The sequence below is a fragment of the Scyliorhinus torazame genome, chromosome 1 (genome assembly GCF_047496885.1).
Source record: "Scyliorhinus torazame isolate Kashiwa2021f chromosome 1, sScyTor2.1, whole genome shotgun sequence".
Classification (NCBI taxonomy): Eukaryota; Metazoa; Chordata; class Chondrichthyes; order Carcharhiniformes; family Scyliorhinidae; genus Scyliorhinus; species Scyliorhinus torazame.
This window is the reverse complement of record NC_092707.1, coordinates 224,396,678-224,417,433: the sequence shown is the minus strand read 5'-3', so window position 1 is coordinate 224,417,433 and position 20,756 is coordinate 224,396,678. Positions and strand designations below refer to the sequence as shown.

The 20,756-nt window shown below is 43.9% G+C and overlaps 1 protein-coding gene across 3 annotated transcripts in view; it reads left to right on the top strand.

Annotated features, from left to right (window-relative positions):
* Positions 1-20,756, top strand: part of LOC140419086 (zinc finger protein 292-like) — a 277,845-nt gene that overhangs the window by 22,493 nt on the left and 234,596 nt on the right. Inside the window, exon 1 of one of the 3 annotated variants that reach the window (XM_072502860.1) lies at positions 5,603-5,810. The exons of the other annotated variants lie outside the window; for them this stretch is intronic. The gene's annotated coding sequence lies outside the window, so the exon portion shown is untranslated. Of the gene's footprint in view, positions 1-5,602; positions 5,811-20,756 lie in introns of those variants that run through there. 3 annotated transcript variants of the gene reach the window in all.

Sequence of the window (20,756 nt, the reverse complement as noted above, 5' to 3'; positions counted from 1 at the left end):
AAATAAAAATAATTTTTAGAAAAAACCTGTCTCGCTCGTTTCCTCTAAACTTTGTCCCATGGACCTTAAAGCTATGCCCCCTGGTGACTGACCCCTCCACCCTGGGAAAGAGTGCCTGCCCATCCACTCTATCCATGCCCTTCATAATCTTGTCGACCGCTATCAGGTCACCCCTCAACCTCCGTCGTTCTAATGAAAACACTCCGAGTCTATTCGGCCTCTCCGCATAGCTAACACACTCCAGACCAGGCAACATCCTGGTAAACCTCCTTTGCAGCCTCTCCAAGCCTCCATGTCCTGGTAGTGTGGTGACCAGAATTATACTCAATATTTCAAGTGTAGCCGTACCAAGATTCAATACAACTGTAGCATAATTGACCAGTTTTTATAGTCGGTGCCCCGTCCAATGAAGGCAAGCATTCCGTATGCTTTCTTGACTTGTGTTGCCACCTTCAAAGATCTGTGGACCTCCACGCCCAGATCTCTCGACTTTCTAGATTTCTAAGAGTTTTACCATTCACGGTATACTTCCCCACTATGGTAGACCTACCAAAATGCATTACCTCACATTTGTCCGGATTAAACTCCATTTGCCATTTCTCTGTCCAATTCTCCAACCTATCTATGTCGTGCTGTATCCTCTGAAAATCCTCAACACCATCTGCCACTCCACCAACCTTGGTGTCACCGTGAGCTTACTAATCAGACCGGCTACATTTTCCTCAATTGTTTTCCCTATCAGTGATAGCATGACTTTGTAAAATTGATTTGTAGTATAAAAGGGCTATTATTCACTCTGGCAGTACTGAAGTCACTGATGGGTGTTTTTCACCATTTGTATTCCTGGATGCTGATTTAGTTCACTTTCTATGTTCTCCATTGTTGTTGGGTCCTGTGGGCATCAGCTGAGCAGCTTCTAGCTATTGTTCAAATGCTGATTCCTAGAGAGAGAAAAAATATTTTGCATGAGTATAAATGTATTCTTGTATGGAGATGTGGGGAAGTACTTTACACAAGTGTTTTTGCTGCAGGAATATATCCCTATTCTTTATGTTGTACTTCTAGATCCCCTGTGGTGACATTTTGAAGATTTGTGCATCTTTGAGATAGGTCAACCTTTGTATACTGTCATTGGTGACTGCCATTGAGGTGATAGCGATGTCCAGCTTGTGTCACTTTGTCAAGATCAGCTAATTAGTTAGCCATTTTTGGGTAAGCATTTTCTTGGACCAGTGTCAACTGGTAAATCCTCCAGTCTTCTGGCACTATTCCTGTAGACAATGACGACATAAAGATCAAAGCCAATGGCTCTGCAATCTCCTCTCCAGCTTCCCAGAGAATCCTAGGATAAATCCCATCCGGCCCAGGGGACTTAACTATTTTCACACTTTCCAGAATTGCTAACACCTCCTTATGAACCTCAATCCCGTCTAGTCTAGTAGCCTGTATCTCCGTATTCTCTTTGACAACATTGTCTTTTTCCTGTGTGAATACTGACGAAAAATATTCATTTAGCGCCTCTCCTATCTTCTCGGACTCGACGCACAACTTCCCACTACTGTCCTTGACTGGCCCTACTCTTACCCTGGTCATTCTTTTATTCCTGACATACCTATAGAAAGCTTTGGGGTTTTCCTTGGTCCTACCTGCCAAGGACTTCTCATGTCCCCTCCTGACTCTTAGCTCTCTCTTTAGGTAATTCCAGGCTAACTTGTCACTCTCAAGTGCCCTAACTGAACCTTCACGTCTCATCTTTACATAAGCCTCCTCCTTCCTCTTGGCAAGTGATTCAACTACTTTAGTAAACCACGGTTCCCTTCGCTCGACCACTTCCTCCCTGCCTGACAGGTACATACTTATCAAGGACACGCAGTAGCTGTTCCTTGAACAAGCTCCACATTTCAATTGTGCCCATCCCCTGCAGTTTCCGTCCCCATCCTATGCATCCTAAGTCTTGCCTAATCACATCATAATTGCCTTTCCTCCAGCGATAACTCTTGCCCTGTGGTATACACCTATCCCTTTCCATCGCTAAAGTAAACGTAACCGAATTGTGGTCACTATCACCAGGCTCACCTACCTCCAAATCTTAACACCTAGCCTGGTTCATTACCCAGTACCAAATCCAATGTGGCCTCGCCTCTTGTTGGCCTATCTGCATACTGTGTCAGGAAACCCTCCTGCACACATTGGACAAAACCTGACCCAGCTAAAGTACTCGAACTGTAGCGTTTCCAGTCAATATTTGGAAAGTTGAAGTCCCCCATAACAACTATCCTGTTACTTTCGCTCCTATCCAGAATCATCTTTGCAATCCTTTCCTCTACATCTCTGGAACTTTTCGAAGGCCTATAGAAAACTCCCAACAGGGTGTCCTCTCCTTTCCTGTTTCTAACCTCAGCCCATACTACCTCAGTAGACGAGTCCTCATCAAACGTCCTTTCTGCCACCGTAATACTGTCCTTGACTAACAATGCCACCCCCCCCCCCCTCTTTTACCACCTTTCCTGAGCTTACTGAAACATCTAAACCCCGGAACCTGCAACAACCATTCCTGTCCCTGTTCTATCCATGTCTCCGAACTGGCCACAACATCGAAGTCCCAGGTACCAACCCATGCTGCAAGTTCATCCACCTTATTCCGGATGCTCCTGGCGTTGAAGTAGTCACACTTCAAACCGCCCTTCTGCCTGCCGGTACACTTCTGCGACCTTGAAACCTTACTCATGACCTCGCTACTCTCAACCTCCTGTATACTGGAGCTACAATTCGGGTTCCCATCCCCCTGCTGAATTAATTTTAAACCCTCCCGAAGAGCATTAGCAAATTTCCCTCCCAGCATATTGGTGCCCCTCTGGTTCAAGTGTAGACCATCCCGTTTGTAGAAGTCCCACCTACCCCAGAATGAGCCCCAATTATCCAGGTATCTGAGTCCCTCCCTCCTGCACCATCCCTGTCGCCACGTGTTCAACTCCTCTCTCCCTATTCCTCGTCTCGTGGCACGGGTAACAACCCAGAGATAATAATTCTGTTTGTTCTAGCTCTAAGATTCCACCGTAGCTCCCTGAATACCTGCCTTACATCCCCATCCCTTTTCCTACCTATGTCATTGGTGCCTATGTGGACCACGACTTGGGGCTGCTCCCCCTCCTCCTTAAGGATCCCGAAAACACGATCCGAGACGTCACGGGCCCTGGCACCTGGGAGGCAACACACCAACTGCGAGTCTTTCTCGTTCCCACAGAATCTCCTATCTGTCCCCCTAACTATGGAGTCCCCAATGTCTAATGCAATGGACTGAAATTAGGGAGAGATGCCATTAATCTATTGGTGACACTGAACAGGTGGAAATCATGCCAAGCTTCTACCTTAAACGTAATTGTTTTAATTATTAAAGTTTCAAATAACTGTCCCTGCTTCTAGTTCTATCCAGTATTTGTTGCAGATTATAACTTGTTCATGATCCCCCTGTACTGATATTCTTGAATTTTTTTCATTGTGCCTTTGTTAAAGTCCTGTATATGCAACAAAATGGCTGTCATTGTGTATCAGGTTAAACCAAGGGATTGGGTGGGCAATAGCTAATCCAAGGAGGTTTGATATTAGTTAAAGAGATTGAATGAGTAAACAGGGGAATGCTTAGGCTTTAGCGATCCTTGGAATGGAGAAATATTTAACTTGGAATGAAGAAATACTTAACTTCTGAGTTGGGGAGAACCAAGCGAAGGGGTAAGCAACTCAGCAGCCGAGAGCAGTTGCAGTTGTGCCATCTGCCCTTGGTGCTTATATATTTGCTGCAGTCTTAAAAACAAATGAGTCTGGAACGTTCCAAGAAATATTCATTTTCATAGTGTGGGGAGATTGCTGCTGGCTACATGCCTAGCCGTTTCTCTTTGTTCTTGTTTAAGATTGTACAGTTTCAACATAAAAATATTTTTCCAGTCTAATTAGCAAGTTCTGTCGTCTGGTCATACATGCACTTTCCAGAGAATGACCAAAGAACAAAGAAAATTACAGCACACCCGGAACAGGCCCTTCGGCCATCCAAGCCTGCCTGACCGACCATGCTGCCCGTCTGAACTGAAACCCGCTACCTTTCCGGGGACCATATCTCTCTATTCCCATCCTATTCATGTATTTGTCAAAATGCCCCTTCAAAGTCACTATTGTATCTGCCTCCACTACGGTGCTCAAGCTGGAGGTTGTATTGAGACCATAAATTGGCGGTCAAAGCACTTCAAAGAAAAGCATATCAGCAATATTCAGCGAAACAAAAGTGAGATGCTTTTTTAAATAAAAAATCGTAATAGTTTATTCCAATTTTCAGTGGTGAGGGGATCCTGTTTAAACATGGTTGATTACCAATGTTTTTAAGAGAGATGTAACATTATTTTTGTGACAAGGAATAACTGGCATGATTCGGTAATTGTGATTTAACTTGGCTTTATGTGTAAACATTCATCTTGATTTCTTCTTCCAAGCTAAACCCTATTTTCCTCTGAGCAATCTCTTTTAAACCCCAATGTTCTCTCAATCCTGCATAGGATGCAAGAAACCATTTGTATGTTAAGTAATGGTCAAGTGATTTACACCATTTATTTTCTGTGTAGTTATTGTACCGAGTTATTGTTGAGTGAGGTGGCTGAGGGTGTGTCGTGAGTACGAACAGGTAAATATTTAATACTTTTATCGCTTATAGTTTTTAAGGTCTTATTTGTAGTTCATTGTTTGTAAGGGATATATTCTGTAACAACGAAGAGCAGGGAAGAAGGGACCCTAGAGTAACTTATTATTTGATATTAAGTAGCTTCCAAAAGATTTAATTTAAAGAACTACATCATTGCATAAGCACACCAAACTGCTGTGTGCTCCTCCTGCTCTATGTGGGAAGCTGGGAACATTTCCAGTTCCCAGGGTCATCATGTGTGCAGGAAGGATCTCCAGCCGAAGCTCTTGGAACTCCGGGTTTCGGAACTGCAATGGAGGCGGGGGACACTGGAGGTCCGTGAGACGAGAGTATCATGGATAGCACATAGAGAGGTGGTCATACCTGAGGCCAAGAGTCCACAGGAGGAAGGGAATGGTTAACCACCAGGCAGAGCAAGAGGGCTAGGCAGACAGTGCAAGAATCTTCTATAGCTATTCCCCTGCAAAACAAATGCACAGCTTTGGTTACTGTTGAAAAGAATGGCCTCTCTGGCAAAGCAGCAACAGCCAAAAGTGCTGCACCATGGTTGACTCTGCTACACAAGGGAGGACTAACAAATGTGTGATTGCAATAGTCATAAGGGATTCAATTCAAAAGGTGAATAGATTGGTGTTTCTGTGGCCACAAACAAGACTCCAGGATGATACGCTGCCTCCCTGGTGCTAGCGTCAAGGATGTATCGGAACAGTTGCAGGACATTCTAGAGGGGGGAGTGTGAACAGCCAGTGGTCGTGGTATACATTGGTACAACCGACATAGGTTTAAAAAAAAAGAGATTAGGTCCTAAAAGCAGAATTTTGGGATTAAGGTGTTTCTGTTACTGCACATGAGACTCCAGGATGATATGTTTCCTCCCTGGTGCTAGGGTCAAGGATGCCTGGGAAGAGTATGGGAGGAGTATCTTGCAGGCAGCATCACAGTGACGCATCTCGGAAGAGTATCCTGCAGTCAGCATCACAGTGAAGTAGTGTGGCAAGAGCTGTTCAGGCAGAATGCTGAAACTGAAATAACTGAAAAAGGCAACAGTTCGGGAACGAAGCCAGGAGGATAAAGGAGAAGTGAATCTGAAAGCAGAACCAGGAGTTCAAAAAAAGCTGGTTGGGTGAGTACATTTGAGCAGAGAAGAAGGGCTCTAGTTGATATTAAAAGGATTAATTTAATGTAAAGGGTAAGACATAGCAGCGGAGCTCCAAGCCATGGTCTGCTCTTGCTCCATGTGGGAGACAAGGAACCTTTCCAGTTCCCAGGACCAGCATGTGTAGGAAGTGTCTCCAGCTGCAGCTCCTGGAAGCCTGAGTTTCAGAGCTGGAGCGGCGTCTAGGAACACTGGAGCATCCGCGATGCGGAGAGTATTATAGATAGCACGTGTAGAGAGGTGGTCTCACCACAGGCTCAGACTCCACAGGCAGGAAAGGAATGGGTGACCATCTGACAGAGCAAAAGATCTAGCTAGGCAGCGCAGGAATCTCCTGTGGCCATTCCCGTACAAAACAGATATACCGCTTTGGATACTGTTGAGGGGGATGACCTCTCGGGGAAAGCAGCAGCCAAATTTGTTGGAGCACGGTTGGTTCTGCTGCAGAGGGGAAAGTGTGGGAATGTAATAGTTATAGGGGATTCAATTGTAAGTGGAATAGATAGGCGTTTCTGTGGCCACAAACGAGGATGGTATGTTGCTGTCCTGGTGCTAGGGTCCAGGATGTCTCTGAGAGGTTACAGACGGGAGAGGATGAACAGCCAGTGGTTGTGGTACACATTGGTACAAACTACATAGGTAAAAAAGAGGAGATGTTCTAAAAGCAGAAATAGGGAGTCAAGAATATAGTTGAGAAGCCGGACCTCGAAGGTGAGCTCAGGATTACTAATAGTGCCACGTGCTAGTCAGAGTAGAAATAGCAGGATATATTGGATGAATACCTGGCTGAAGGAATTTGAGGGGAGGGTTTCAGATTCCTGGGGTATTGGGACCGGTTCTGGGGGAGGTGGGACCTGTACAAACTGGACAGGTTATACCTGGGCAGGACCTTGATAGATGTCCTTGGGTAATTGCTGGAGCAGTTGGGGAGGGTTTAAACTAATATGGGAGGTGAATGGAAGGATTTAGAGCAGGGGGAATCAAAAACAAGAGAAAAACATCAAGGAAAATAAGAAAAGTGATGGACACACAAATCAATGGCAGAATCAGATAATTACACATTAAAAACCAAATAGCGGCAATACAAGGAACGTTAAAAGGACTAGCCTTAAGGTTCTGAACTCTCAGAGCATTCAAAATAAAATGCATGAATTAGTTGTGCAGGTAGATGTAAAGGGGTGTGACATAGCTCCAAAGTGATCAAGGTTGGGAAGTAAACATTGAAGGCTATTCAGTTTTTAGGAAGGCATACAAAAGAAAAGGTGGTGGCGTTGCATTGTTGATTAAAGAAGATATTGATACAATATTGAGGAAATATATTAGCACAGACAATGTGGAATCTTTAAGAAACCTCAAGCACTTAAAAAAAAATATTTTGTATACAGTCCACCAAACTGCAGTGGTAATGTTGGGAATAGCTTTAGACAGGAAATCAGAGATGCAAGTGATAAAGGAACCTCTGATTATGGGTGACTTTAATCTGCATATAGATTGGGTGAGTCAAATTAGTCACAGTACAATAGAGGAGAAATTTCTGGAGTGAATACAGGATGGTTTTCTGGACCATTACATTAAGGAACCAACAAGGGGACAGGCCATCTTGGACAGGGCGTTGTGCAATGAGAAAGGATTAGTTGGCAGTCTAGTTGTGAGCAAACCCTTGGGGATGAGTGACCATAATAAGATAGAATTCTTTATCAAAGTAGATAGTGGGGTAGTTAATTTTGCACCCAGGGTCCTGAATCTCAGCAAAGATAACTAATGATATGAGGCATGAGCTGGCGATGACAGACTGGGAAACATTGCTAAAAGGAAAGACAGCAGACAGGCAATGGCAGGCATTCAAGAAACGAATAGGTGAACTCCGAAAGTTGTTTATTCCTATTTGGCACAAGATTAGAAAGGGAACTGTGGCCAAACCATGGCTTACAAGGGAAATTGGCGATAAAATTAGATTCAAAGTAGAGACGTACAAATTAGCAAGAAAAAGCAATAGACCTGAGGATTAGGAACAGTTTAAAATTCAGCAAAGGCAGACCAAGCGATTGTTTAAGAAGGGGAAAATATAACATGAAAGTAAGCTAGCGGGGAACATAACTAACAGTTTCTATAGATATGTGAAGAGAAAAAGAACGGCGAAAGCGAATGTCGGCCCCATACAGTCAAAAATGAGGGAATTCATAACTGGGAACAAAGAAATGGCTGGGGAACTAAATTCGTACTTTACTCATGCCTTCCTTTTGTGAAGACAGAAGCAATGTCCTGGAAGTTCTGAGTAATACACATTTAAGTGAGGAGCTGGTAGAAATTAGTATTAGTAAGAGAAATGGTTTTGGGGAAATTAATGGGATTGAAGGTGGCTAAATCTCCAGGGCCTGATAATCTTCATCCTTCAGTACTTAAGGAAATGTCCCTAGAAATAGTAGATCCATTGGTGGCCATTTTCCAAAATTCTTTGGACTCTGGAATGGTTCCTACAGATTGAAGAGGAGCTAATATAACCCCGCTATTCAAAAAGGAAAGCGGAGAGAAAACTGGGAACTAGGACCAGTGAGCCTAACATCGGTAACAGGGAAGTAGCTACAGTCCATTATCCAGCATTTCATGGCATAGCATTTGGAAAACAGTGGTATAATCAGACAAAGTCAGCACGGATTTATGAAAGGGAAGTCATGCTTGACAAATCTACTGGGTATCAGTACATTCTTACAGTCATGGATATGACTGATTTCCGTAAACCTTACATTTAAGAACAGTTGCAGCTACGTAGTGGTGGAAAGGTTGACGCAGTTATTCAAATGCTATGGCCTACTCTTAGAAGTACAATATGACTAGGGGTTCTAACTTTCTGCATGGATTTACGAAAGGGAAATAATGCTTGACAATCCTCTATTATTTCAAGATCTAACCAGTAGAGTTGACTAGGGAGAACTGGTGGGTTTGGTTTATTTAGACTTTCAGAAGGTGTTCGACAAGGTCTCACATAGATTACTATGTAAATTAAAGCTCATGGGATTGCGGGTAGTGTCGAGATGGATAGAAAGCTGGTTAGCAGACAGGAAGCAAAAAGTTGGAATAAATGGTGACATAGGGATCTGTGCTAGGTCCTCAACAGTTCACCTTGTGTATTAATGATTTGTACGAGGGAACTAAATGTATTATCTCCAAATTTGCAGATGATCGAAGTTGGATAGGAGGGTGAACTGAGAAGGATACAGGGATGCTTCAGGAATTGGACAGGCTGAGTGAGTGGGCACATGCATGGCAGATGCAGTACAATATGGATGGATATGAGGTTATCCGCTTTGGTAGCAAAAATAGGAAGGCAGATTATTATTTGAATGGATGTAAATTGGGAGAGGTGGAAGGCCAATAAATCCCCAGGGCCTGATAATAAGATTACTTATTGTCACAAGTAGGCTTACATTAACACTGCAATTAAGTTACTGTGAAAAGCCCCTTCTACATCCCAGAGTACTTAAGGAAGTGGCCCTGGAAATAGTGGATGCATTGGTGGTCATCTTCCAAGATTTTATGGACTCTCAAACAGTTCATACAGATTGGAGGGTAGTTAATGTAACCCCACTATTTAAAAAGAGTAATAGGGCGAAAAAGGGGAATTATAGACCAGTCATCCTGATGTGGGGAAAGTTCTTGAATCCATTATAAAAGATTTAATCGCAGAGCATTTGGGAAAACAGTGGCAGGATCAGAAAGAATCAGCATATATTTATGAAAGGGAAAGTAGTGTTTGACAAATCGAGGATGCAACTAGTAGAATTGATTGAAGTTCATTTGGACCTGGGCCTTTCGGATCTGCTTCCTGAAATCAAAACTGAAAGTAAAATAGAACCTCGTGACTCTGAAGAACATTCCAGAAGTTAGAACCAATCACCACCAGGTATCGGCAAAGCCCAGCCTTTTTTAACCAGCCCATTGACTGCCAGCCAATTCCATCAATCTGAGTCACCACTGATGTCAGTCAAATCATTTTGGACCCCGCTTGTTTGAAGCAAAGGCAGAACAACCCTCTGGCACATGCTTGTTTGAATTGCAGACTGCTTTCTCTTAGGGTCAGGTCAATCTTCAGTTTAAATCAGCCCATGCTGCTGCCTGAATTAAAGGCAAGTCCACATTAAATGCACAGCCCTTTAATCGTCCATGGGCAAAACGTGTAATATCAAAAACGGAGCAAACCGAGTTTAAACAAGATGATCCTTACAAGGGTAGTAAAGAAAGTGGAGTTCAGGCCACAATCCAATCAGCCAGGATCTTACTGAATGGCGGAGCAGGCTTGATGAAATGACCTACTCCTATTTCATATATTTGTATGTATCTAGAAAAGAGAAAGAGGGTCAGTGAGGGTAATACATTTAATATAAACTACTTTAATTTGAGCACAAATTTTAACTAGTGTCATGTGAGAGTACCTTTAAGAAATGGGTGTTTAAGAAATGTACCTTTAAGAAATGGAGCTGCTCATGTTACTGGAGTGATGTCAGAGTGTGGGTGGAGCTGAGCTCTAGTTCTGCTTTTTAGTTTCAGTTTGAGAAAAAGCTTGGGTGTGTCTGTTTTTCAGTGAGCTGCATCTGGAGTTAAAACAAAGGGCTGTACTGTTGATCTCTGCCATCCAAAGACTATTTCTGGATCATTTGGTGAATTCAGAAGAATTATAAATGGTTTCAATAGTGACTGTAAACTCTGATGTGCTTATGTTTAAAGGTTTGTTAAGTCTTTTGGATGTTTAAAAAAACAGCTTAAAGGATTACTTAGTGTTGTATTCTTTGGGGTTTATCTTCAAATTAATGGTTGCTAAGATATTCACTGTTTGTTTTATAAAGGTTAATTTGAGTTCATAGAATAAACATTTTTTTGTTTAAAAACAAAAATACTTGTCCATTTCTGAAGTATCACTCTTGTAGAGTGGGCTCTGTGCTCCCCATACCACAATCTATTAATAGTTGTGGGTCAGGTGAACTCCATGATACACTTTGGGGTTCTCTAAACCCTGACCCATAACACTAGGTTGCGCATGGCAGACCCGTCAAACGTCAAAGCTCATGGGATCAAAAGGAAAGTAGCAAGTTGGATCCAAAATTGGCTGTGGTGGGTAATGATCAATGAGTATTTTTGCAGCTGGCAGGCTGTTTCCAGTGGGGTTTCCAGTGGGCTCTGTACTAGGCCCCTTGCTTTGGGATTTGTTGGGATCCCGGATGCAAACCCAACTATTTGCAATTTGTAAAACGCAGGAATGGTGAAAGCACCACAGGAGTGATCGACACTGACCACCAGTAGGTATTTTTTTATGTTAAAACAAACTTTAATTTAAACACAGAATTAACCACGTTGGCAACAATAAAATAAAATTACAGAAGTTACAACAGTTCTTAAGTAAAAGAAAAACTTTAATTTGCTCCCTACACCTGCCACTATATATTCCAATTAAGTAAACCAACATCGTTCAAATACCACTTATAAATAAACTTAATCAGGTTAACTTTTCTCTTGGAGAAAAGAGACCTTGGAGAGAACCTTTCAAGAACAAAGGAAAACACACTAGTCAGGCGAACATCCTATGGCAAGCTGAAAGTACAAACCGACCGCCTCTTCACTTTAATTACCATACCTGTGCCCAAAGCATAAGGCGTTCTTCTGTCTCCTCCCACAAGATAGCCCATGACCAAATACAATGTCTGTCATAAATTATCTACAGCCCAGGGACCTCCAAACCAAAACCATAATTCTATTAGCCACCTATCTGTAAACACACATTCTTCTCAAATCTTTCAGCAGAACACTTGCAAAATCATGGATTTTCTCACTTTTATGACCTCTTAATCAGCACTTGCTAAACCTATTAGCTGTATGCATCGTAAACTCAGTTTTTTAAAGATAACGCTGCAGCAACAAAAAAACATTTCTTACATTCATCACGAAAATATCAATTTTGATTTAAATGTCGGTGATGTGATTAAGAATGGGCAGCATTGTCAGCTCAGTGACTTCCTGTGTCGTAAATGTCCGTTAAGAAAAATGCAGATGGAAGGTAACAATGGACTGGTCAGATGGGCAGAAATGCAACAAAAATGAATTCAATCTGAAGTGCTGTGAGATTGTACATTTGAGAAGACAAAACGAGGGAATACCCAATAAATGGTTGGATGCAGAGATAGGAGGGGCTTGGAATCTATGTCCACAGATCTCTGAAGATAGCCAAACAGAAATAAGTTGGTTAAGCATGTATATAGGATATAGGGGCCAAGTTTGAAAGTGGAATTCATCTGGAAAGCTCTTTCAGCTGACACACAAGTCAAATAGTCTCCTTCTGTGCTGTAAATTTTCCATGTTGCATTGCTTATAAGTGACCTTCCTAGTGTCCTAACTCTGTACAAAATTCCTGACTTAGTCCTCTGTTCACAAAGCACACTTCACAGATCAGTTACTATTGCAATGGACTGCACCATTTGGTAGATAGAAGTATTTTGGAAGGTACTTGCTGAGTTATGCATGCGATTGTGAGTTGAGGTGGAGAAGGAAAGAGTCCAAATTCAATTTGCAGAATGATGTTGGTACAGCTGCAACCATTGTTTAAAGTAACTTATAAGTTCTACTTATTCTCTGACAGCTGTGCTACATAGCCTTGAATGGAACTGGCTTGAGGCTAGCCAGCTAATCCGTTGAGGAGACACCTGTATCATTCAAATTGGTCGTCTTATCCCAAAATGTGGACAATATTATTTTTGTGCATGTAAATCCCCACAAAATGATATAATGAGCCCTGCTTTTGACAACTTTTGTTTATGGTTGCATGCTCAGTCTGTTTTTTGGTGGGATACAGTAGGTGGGTGATTCAAGTGCTGAAATTACAGATTTGGTAAAATGGTAATTCTGGCAGGTTACAGTCCATTATAACCAAATTTCCTCCTGGTTGCGATATGTCTTTACCCTCCTGATGTAGTCTCTTTCATTAGGACCTGTCATCGGCCTGATGATGATGCTTGAGAATTGTTACATTTTAAATGTATATTTCTGTCAAGCCATCGTATTTTTGTGCTTGTCAAAAGTTTGGACTTGCCTGATAAATGTCCAATTTTAGCTATTGAGATTTAAACTAAGGAGCATTGGGGCCAGTGCACTGCACCCATTCTTCAAAGAAAGTCGTGTGTACATGGTTAGCAAGTTAAATAAACTTTGATTTGATTTATTATTGTCGCATGTATTAGTAAACAGTGAAAAGTATTGTTTCTTGCATGCTGGACAAACCATGCATACCGTACATAGGGAAGGAAGGAGAGACTGCAGAATATAATGTTAGTTATAGCAAGGTGTAGAGAAAAGATCCACTTAATACGAGGTAGGTCCATTCAAAAGTCTGCTGGCAATAGGGAAGAAGCTGTTCTTCAGTCGGTTGGTACGTGACCTCAAACTTTGGTATCTTTTTCCTGACGGAAGAAGGTGGAAGAGAGTATGTCCGGGGTGCGTGGGGTCCTTAATTATGCTGGCTGCCTTTCTGAGGCAGCGGGAATTGTAGACCGAGTCAATGGATGGGAGGCTCGTTTGCGTGATGGACTGGGCTAAATTCATAAACTTTTATAATTTCCTGCGGTCTTGGGCAGAGCAGGCTCCATACCAAGCTATGATACAACCAGAAAGAATGCTTTCTATGGTGCATCTGTAGAAGTTGGCACGGGTGGTAGCTGACATGCCAAATTTCCTTATTCTTCTGAGAAAGTAGAGTCGTTGGTGGGCTTTAACTATAGTGTCGGCATGGGGGGGGGGACCAGGACAGGCTGTTGGTGATCTGTACACCTAAAAACTTGAAGCTCTCGACCCTTTCTACTTTGTTCCTATTGATGTAGATGGGGCATGACTACGCTTCCTGAAGTCGGTGACTATCTCCTTCATTTTGCTGACATTGAGGGAGAGATTACTGTCGTCTCACCAGTTCACCAAATTCTGTATCTCATTCCTGTACGCTGTCTCGTCATTGTTTGAAATCCGACCCACTAAGGTGGTGTCATCAGCAAATTTGGAAATCGAGTTGGTGGGGAATTTGGCCACACAGTCGTAGGTGTATAAGGAGTAGGGGGGCTGAGGTGTTGAAGATGATCGTGGGGGAAGTGTTGTTGCCTATCTTTACTGATTGTGGCCTGTGGGTTAGAAAGTTCAGGGTCCAGTCGCAGAGGGAGGAGCCGAGGCCAAGGCCACGGAGTTTGGAGATGAGATTCGTAGGAATGATGGTGTTGAAGGCTGAGCTGTAGTCGATAAATTGGAGTCTGACATAGGTGTCTTTGTTATCTAGGTGTTCCAGGGTAGAGTGCAGGGCCATGGAGATGGCATCTGTTGTGGACCTGTTGCAGCGGTAGACGAACTGTAGTGGATCAAGGCAATCTGGGAGGCTGGGCTTGATTCGTGCCATGACTAACCTTTCGAAGCATTTCATGATGATGGATGTCAGAGCCACTGGACGATAGTCATTAAGGCACGCTGCTTGACTTTTATTTGGTACAGGGATGATGGTCATCTTCTTGAAGCAGATAGGGACCTCAGATTGTTGTAAAGAGAGGTTGAAGATGTCAGTTGTAATGAAGTGCTTCGAGAGGTTGATCATGAAGCGCGTCACCTCCATACTCCCCAAACACCTTGATCCACTGCAATTCGCATACCGTCGCAACCGATCCACAGTAGACGCCATTTCCCTGGCCCTACACTCATCCCTAGAGCATCTCGACAACAAGGACTCCTACAGTGGACTCTTATTTATTGACTACAGCTCCGCTTTCAACACCATAATCCCAGCAAAGCTCATATCAAAGCTCCAAAACATAGGACTTGGCTCCCCACTCTGCAACTGGATCCTCGATTTTCTGACCAACAGACCACAATCCGTAAGAATGAACAACAGCACCTCCTCCACAATAGTCCTCAATACCGGGGCCCCGCAAGGCTGCGTACTTAGCCCCCTACTCTATTCCCTGTACACACACGACTGCGTGGCAAAATTTGGTTCCAACTCCATCTACAAGTTTGCTGTCGATATGACCATAATGTGCCGGATCTCAAATAACGACGAGTCAGAATACAGGAGGGAGATAGAGAACCTAGTGGAGTGGTGCAGCGACAACAATCTCTCCCTCAACACCAGCAAAACTAAAGAGCTGGTCATTGACTTCAGGAAGCAAAGTACTGTACACACCCCTGTCAGCATAAATGGGGCCGAGGTGGAGATAGTTAGCAGTTTCAAATTCCTAGGGGTACACATCTCAAAATCTGTCCTGGTCTACCCATGTCGACGCGACCACCAAGAAAACACAACAGTGCCTATACTTCCTCAGGAAACTAAGGAAATTCGGCATGTCCACATTAACCCTTACCAACTTTTACAGATGCACCACAGAAAGCATCCTATCGGGCTGCATCACAGCCTGGTATGGCAACTGCTCGGCCCAGGACCGCAAGAAATTTCAGAGAGTCGTGAACATCGCCCAGTCCATCACACGAACCTGCCTCCCATCCATTGACTCCATCTACACCCCCCGCTGCTCCATCGAGCAGGAGATATAGAACAGTACAGCACAGAACAGGCCCTTCGGTCCTCTATGTTGTGCCGAGCATTGTCGGAGAACACTCGCGAACAGACTCAAAACAGCTTCTCCCCGCTGTTACCAGACTCCTAAATGACCCTCTTATGGACTGACTTTCATTAACACTACACCCCTGTACGCTTCATCCGCTGCCGGTGCTTATGTAGTTACATTGTATACCTTGTGTTGCCCTATTATGTATTTTCTTTTCTTCACATGTACTTAATGATCTGTTGAGCTGCTCGCAGAAAAATACTTTTCACTGTACCTCGGTACACGTGACAATAAACATCTAATCCAGATGTCTGCGAATACCCCCGCCAGCTGATCCGTGCAAGACCGAAGTGCTCGACCGGGTACCCCATCCGTGCGAGTGGCTTTCTGTGGGTTGACCTTTGGGAAGGCTGCTCTGTCGTCTGCAGTAGTGATCTCGGATACAAGTTCATCCGCAGCTTCTGGGGTGGAGGTCTTGCTGACCTCTTGCTCAAAGCGGGCATAGAATGCGTTGAGCTCATCAGGGAAGGGTGCGTTGGAGCCGATGATTTTACATGCCTTCATCTTGTAGCCCATTATGTCTTGCAGACCTTGCCATAGACGGTGGGGATCCATGTGGCTAGCCTGGGACTTGAGCTTGGTCCGGTACTGTCTTTTGGCATCTTTGATGGATTTCTTTAGATCATATCTGGCTTTCTTGTACAGGTCAGGGTCACCTGACTTGAATGCCTCAGACCTAGACTTCAGCAAGCAGTGGGTATCCCTGTTCATCCAGGGTTCCTGGTTGGGAAACACGCGGATTTGCTTCTTTGCCATTTAGGCTGGTTGCAGAGTTTTTAAATACTGACCAGTCTACTGACTCTTAAGGAGATGATCCGATTCCTCGGACCAACAATGCACGACTTTCTTTGATGGATTCTCCCGCTTCAATTTTTGCTTATAAACCGGGAGCAGGAGCACAGCCTTGTGGCAAGATTTGCCAAAGTGGGGGCGGGCAATAGAGCAGGCATGTTTGATATTTGTGTAGCAGTGGTCCAGGATGTTTGGGCCTCTGGTGGAACAGGTGACGTGTTGGTGGTGACTTGGTAGTACGCTCTTGAGCTTGGCCTGATTAAAGTCCCCAGCTACAATGAACAAGGCCTCTGGATGTTTCGTTTCAAGGCTATTTGTGGTGGTGAATATTTCATCCAATGCGATTTTCACGCTTGCATAGGGTGGGATGGGAACTACTGTCAGGATAACGGAGCTGAACTCCCGTGGAAGGTAGTAGAGGTAGCATTTTAGCGTCAGGTGTTCTAGGTCCGGGGAGCAGAAACTCGCCAGTGTTGCTACATCTAGGCACCAGGAGGTGTTGATTAGAAGGCAGACGCCACCTCCCCTTACCTTGCCTGAGGCCTCCATATGGTCCATTCGGTAGATTGAGAAGCCCTCTGGTTGTAGGGCACAATCCGGTGAAGCAGGAGTGAGCCATGTCTCCATGAAACAGAGCACACAGCAGTCCCTTAGTTCTCTTTGAAAAGTGAGTCTGGCTTTAAGTTCGTCTAGCTTGTTTTCTAGAGATTGGACGTTAGCTAAGAGTAAGCTAGGCAGAGGGGCTTTGGGGCTCTTTTCCACGCTTCTTGGTGTGACTGCTTCTTTTCGAGCCTGGGAGACAGTGAGAGTATGCAGTGTTAAGGGAATAGTTGTGTCCAATGAGGTTATTCACTCTGGTCGATGTGTGGTTGGAGGATTTGTTGCCTTGCTTGCGGTTCCTGCGTCGGTAAGTGGGTCTGCACGGTGAAGCGTGCCAGGTCACTATCTGGCTGCGGTTTGTCTTCACAGGTTGGTGGATGTCCAGACAGCGCTCTGGCGTGGATGGGGTGAAGGCCAGTAAGTGGATGACGTCTCTAGGATCGCAGTTGCAGATGAGGTGATGGCCGGGTCCGTGTGTTGGGGTCCGCAGGGTCCTTTCCAGATCGCGGTCTTCCTTCAGAGGACGGAGGATCTCTAGACCTGCAAGTAAATTTAAAAGAGCAGTATTAATGATTGTTGGGCTGTGGGAGTTGATTTTTAGGAATGTGGGGCGACTGTAGGGGGGGTGTGGGGGGGGGGGGAGTGGAAGGAGTGCTTGGGGCCTGCAGGGGGTCGCAGCTCTCTGGGTCAGTGGGGTTGGAAGCTGGGGTGGGGAGGGCTGCAGCTGCTGCGATGCTGGTCTGGTCGTTGGAAAGCAGCAGAGTGAAGGTCCTGGCTTCTGTGGTGTTTTCCAGGTCTCTAGGAGCTTGTAGAGTGAAGGCCCTGGCTTCTAGGGTGTTTTCCTGGTCTCTGTCAGCCGCTATAGGGGAATCCCCAGGCCTGGGACTGCAGCTCCGGCAGCTGCTCTCACGTGGTCGGCTGGTCCGGTCGATTTCGGGTGTCTCCAGGGTCCTAAAGATTGCTAAATCTGTAAGTAATTGAATTAGAACATTGTTAGAGAGTTTAAAAGAGTTAGAATGAAGTTTTAGAAGCATAGAACGAGAGTAAAAGATAGAATTAGAGGGTGTGCTGGGCACAGCTTGCAAGAAGTCGCCTCGTAAACTGCAGAGAAAAGAAATTAGGTGAAAATTAACATGTTTCAAAGATGTGCTGAATTTACAAAGTGAACACCTTTTGGAATCACTTGGAACAGTTTTGTAGTAACTGAACAATGTGGGAAACATGTTCTCTTGAGAGATTGATTTTGGAAATGAAAATAAGTGCAGGGAGAAGGAAATCTTTCCTAAATCAGCAATGCCCATTATTGTGCTTTACTGAAATGTTACAGTAGCCCTGCTTTTCATGAACCGCAATTCGTGCATTAGTAGTTTGTTCAGCCAGTGACAAGTATTTTGAAGGATGAGATTTGTGGTGTTGAGTAGTGGTTTAGAATCTGCACTATCTAAACATAAACCAGGGTAACTAATTTGCAGTGGTAGTAATGATTTAAACAGGGCTGCTTATCATTCCGTATTGTAGCATGTTGAATCCGAAGTGCATTGTACAGTTGCCATCTTTTTCGCTAGCTTGTAAACAATTTTGTTTATATTTTGATGCTTTAAAAGTTTAATGCATAGAGAATTTGAACTTAGCTCCAGTCTTCTGGGCATGCCTGGAATGTGAATTTTTAGCTGTGTTAATTAGTGCAGTATTACGTGAGCCATTGCAGCCAGTCTTTGCAGTTGGAAGTGCTTTCTGATATACTGATCCCAGTACAATCCACCTCAAATTTTCAAGTCGCACCAATTATTTTTTTTAAAATGTTGTTGCATGGCCCATGCCTCCCTAAGTAGCCTCCTTCAGCCCTATAACCATGCCTCCCACCCACCAAGATTCTTCTGGATCTGGTTACTCCATTACCTACCATTGCTGGCTGTTCAGTCAACTATCTCGGCTGCACTGCATCGTATGGAATTAGCTATGCTAGTCTCCATATCTCCCTTGCTTTGTGCACGAGCAGTGGGAGAGTGCATCGTGAGTGAGGTACAACCAAAGTAAGTGTGGGTATCGTGAATTTGGAGCACGGTAGGAATTCCGTGCAGAGAGGAAAGAGGTGTTCTTTGGCTTTTTGCTTTCTACTTTTTCACTCTTCAGAATGGTCTTGCCCTGCTACAGCAGTCAAGGCTGCATGCTAGAGAGCTGATTGATAAGTAGTGGGTAAGGTCAGGTAAGTACTTGTATTGCGTCCAGTGTCGACTAAGTCATTTATCAAAAAATGGAGTGATCCTAACACTGACACTTAGGGAACACCCCCATCTATTATCATCCAGTCTGAACAACAACTGTTTAAATAACTCATTGTTTTCTGTCCTTAAGCCAATTACTTTTGCACACTGAATCTGTAACTTTTCTATGAGCCTCCATTTTGTTAGCCAGCTTTTTATGTGTCCTTTGTCAAATGCTTTTTAAAATCCGCAGATAACATTAGTACATTCCCTTCATCAACCTTCTGTTACTTAAATAAATTCTAGTTACTTGAGCATGATCTGCCTTTTACAAATCTGCGCTGGCTATCCTTAATGAATTCAAAAAGCCTTTGCCTGTTTTTTCTCTCTCAAACTGTACTACTGCCTCCTTTTGTTTCCTCATTTCTCTCTTCACTGTGGCTGGAATGCAGCTATCCAAATGCATTCACACTTGATCTGGACACATAGTTTAGCACAGGGCTAAATCGCTGGCTTTGAAAACAGACCAAGGCAGGCCAGCAGCACGGTTCAATTCCCGTAACAGCCTCCCCGAACAGGCGCCGGAAATGTGGCGACTAGTGGCTTTTCACAGTAACTTCATTTGAAGCCTACTTGTGACAATAAGCGATTTTCATTTCATTTCATTTATTTCTTAACTAATACCATTCTTTGTGCCATAATCTTGTGTCGTTTAATTTCTCCTTCCCTGTATCCTATCACAAATATTCCATTTCGCTCGGCACTCCCCACCACACACACACACACGTGCATACAAATATTGCTCAGTGTCTATTACATTGTCCTGATGTAAGGCCATCAACGTAACTTTTTCTCACCACTAATGTTAGCTGACATGCTGAGTATTTCCAGCATTTTCTGTTCTATCATTTTAGAGCAGGTCAGAGGCCGTGAATTCTGCGAGTAGCTCTCGACCTCCAAGTTAGGAGGTTTGGAACACTCCCCACAAACATAAAAACTAGAAGCACGGGGAGGCCATTCAACCCTTCGAGCCTGCTCCACCATTCATTATGATCATGGCTGATCATCAAGTTCAATATCCTGATCCCGCCTCCTTCTGTTCGCCACCCCCCTCCCCCCATATTCCTTTGCCCAAGAACTATATCTAATTCCTTCTTCAAGTGATGCAAAGCTTTGGCCTCAACTACTTTCTGTGGAAGTGAATTCCACAGATGATAGTGAAATTCACAGATTCACCTCTCTAGGTGAAGAAATTTCTCCTCCCTCAATCCTAAAAGGATCACTGTTTACCCTCAAACTATGATCCTAGTTCTGGATACCCCCACCATTGGGAACATTCTTTCTGAATCTACTCTGTCTAATCCTGTTAGAATTATGTAAGTTTCTGAGATCACCTCTCAATCTTTTACTCCAATGAATATAATCCTAACCATATAGTCTATCCTCATCTGACAGTCCTGCCATCCCGGGGATCAGCCTGGTAAACCTTCACTTCTCCATAGCAAGGACATTCTTCCTCAGATAAGGACACCAAAACTACACGCCATACTCCAGGTGTGGCCTCACCAATGCCCGAAAGAATGGCAGTAAAACATCTCTATTCCTATACTCAAACCCTCTCGCTATGAAGGCCAGCATACCATTTGGTGCCTTTACTGCCTGCTGTACCTGCGCGCTTA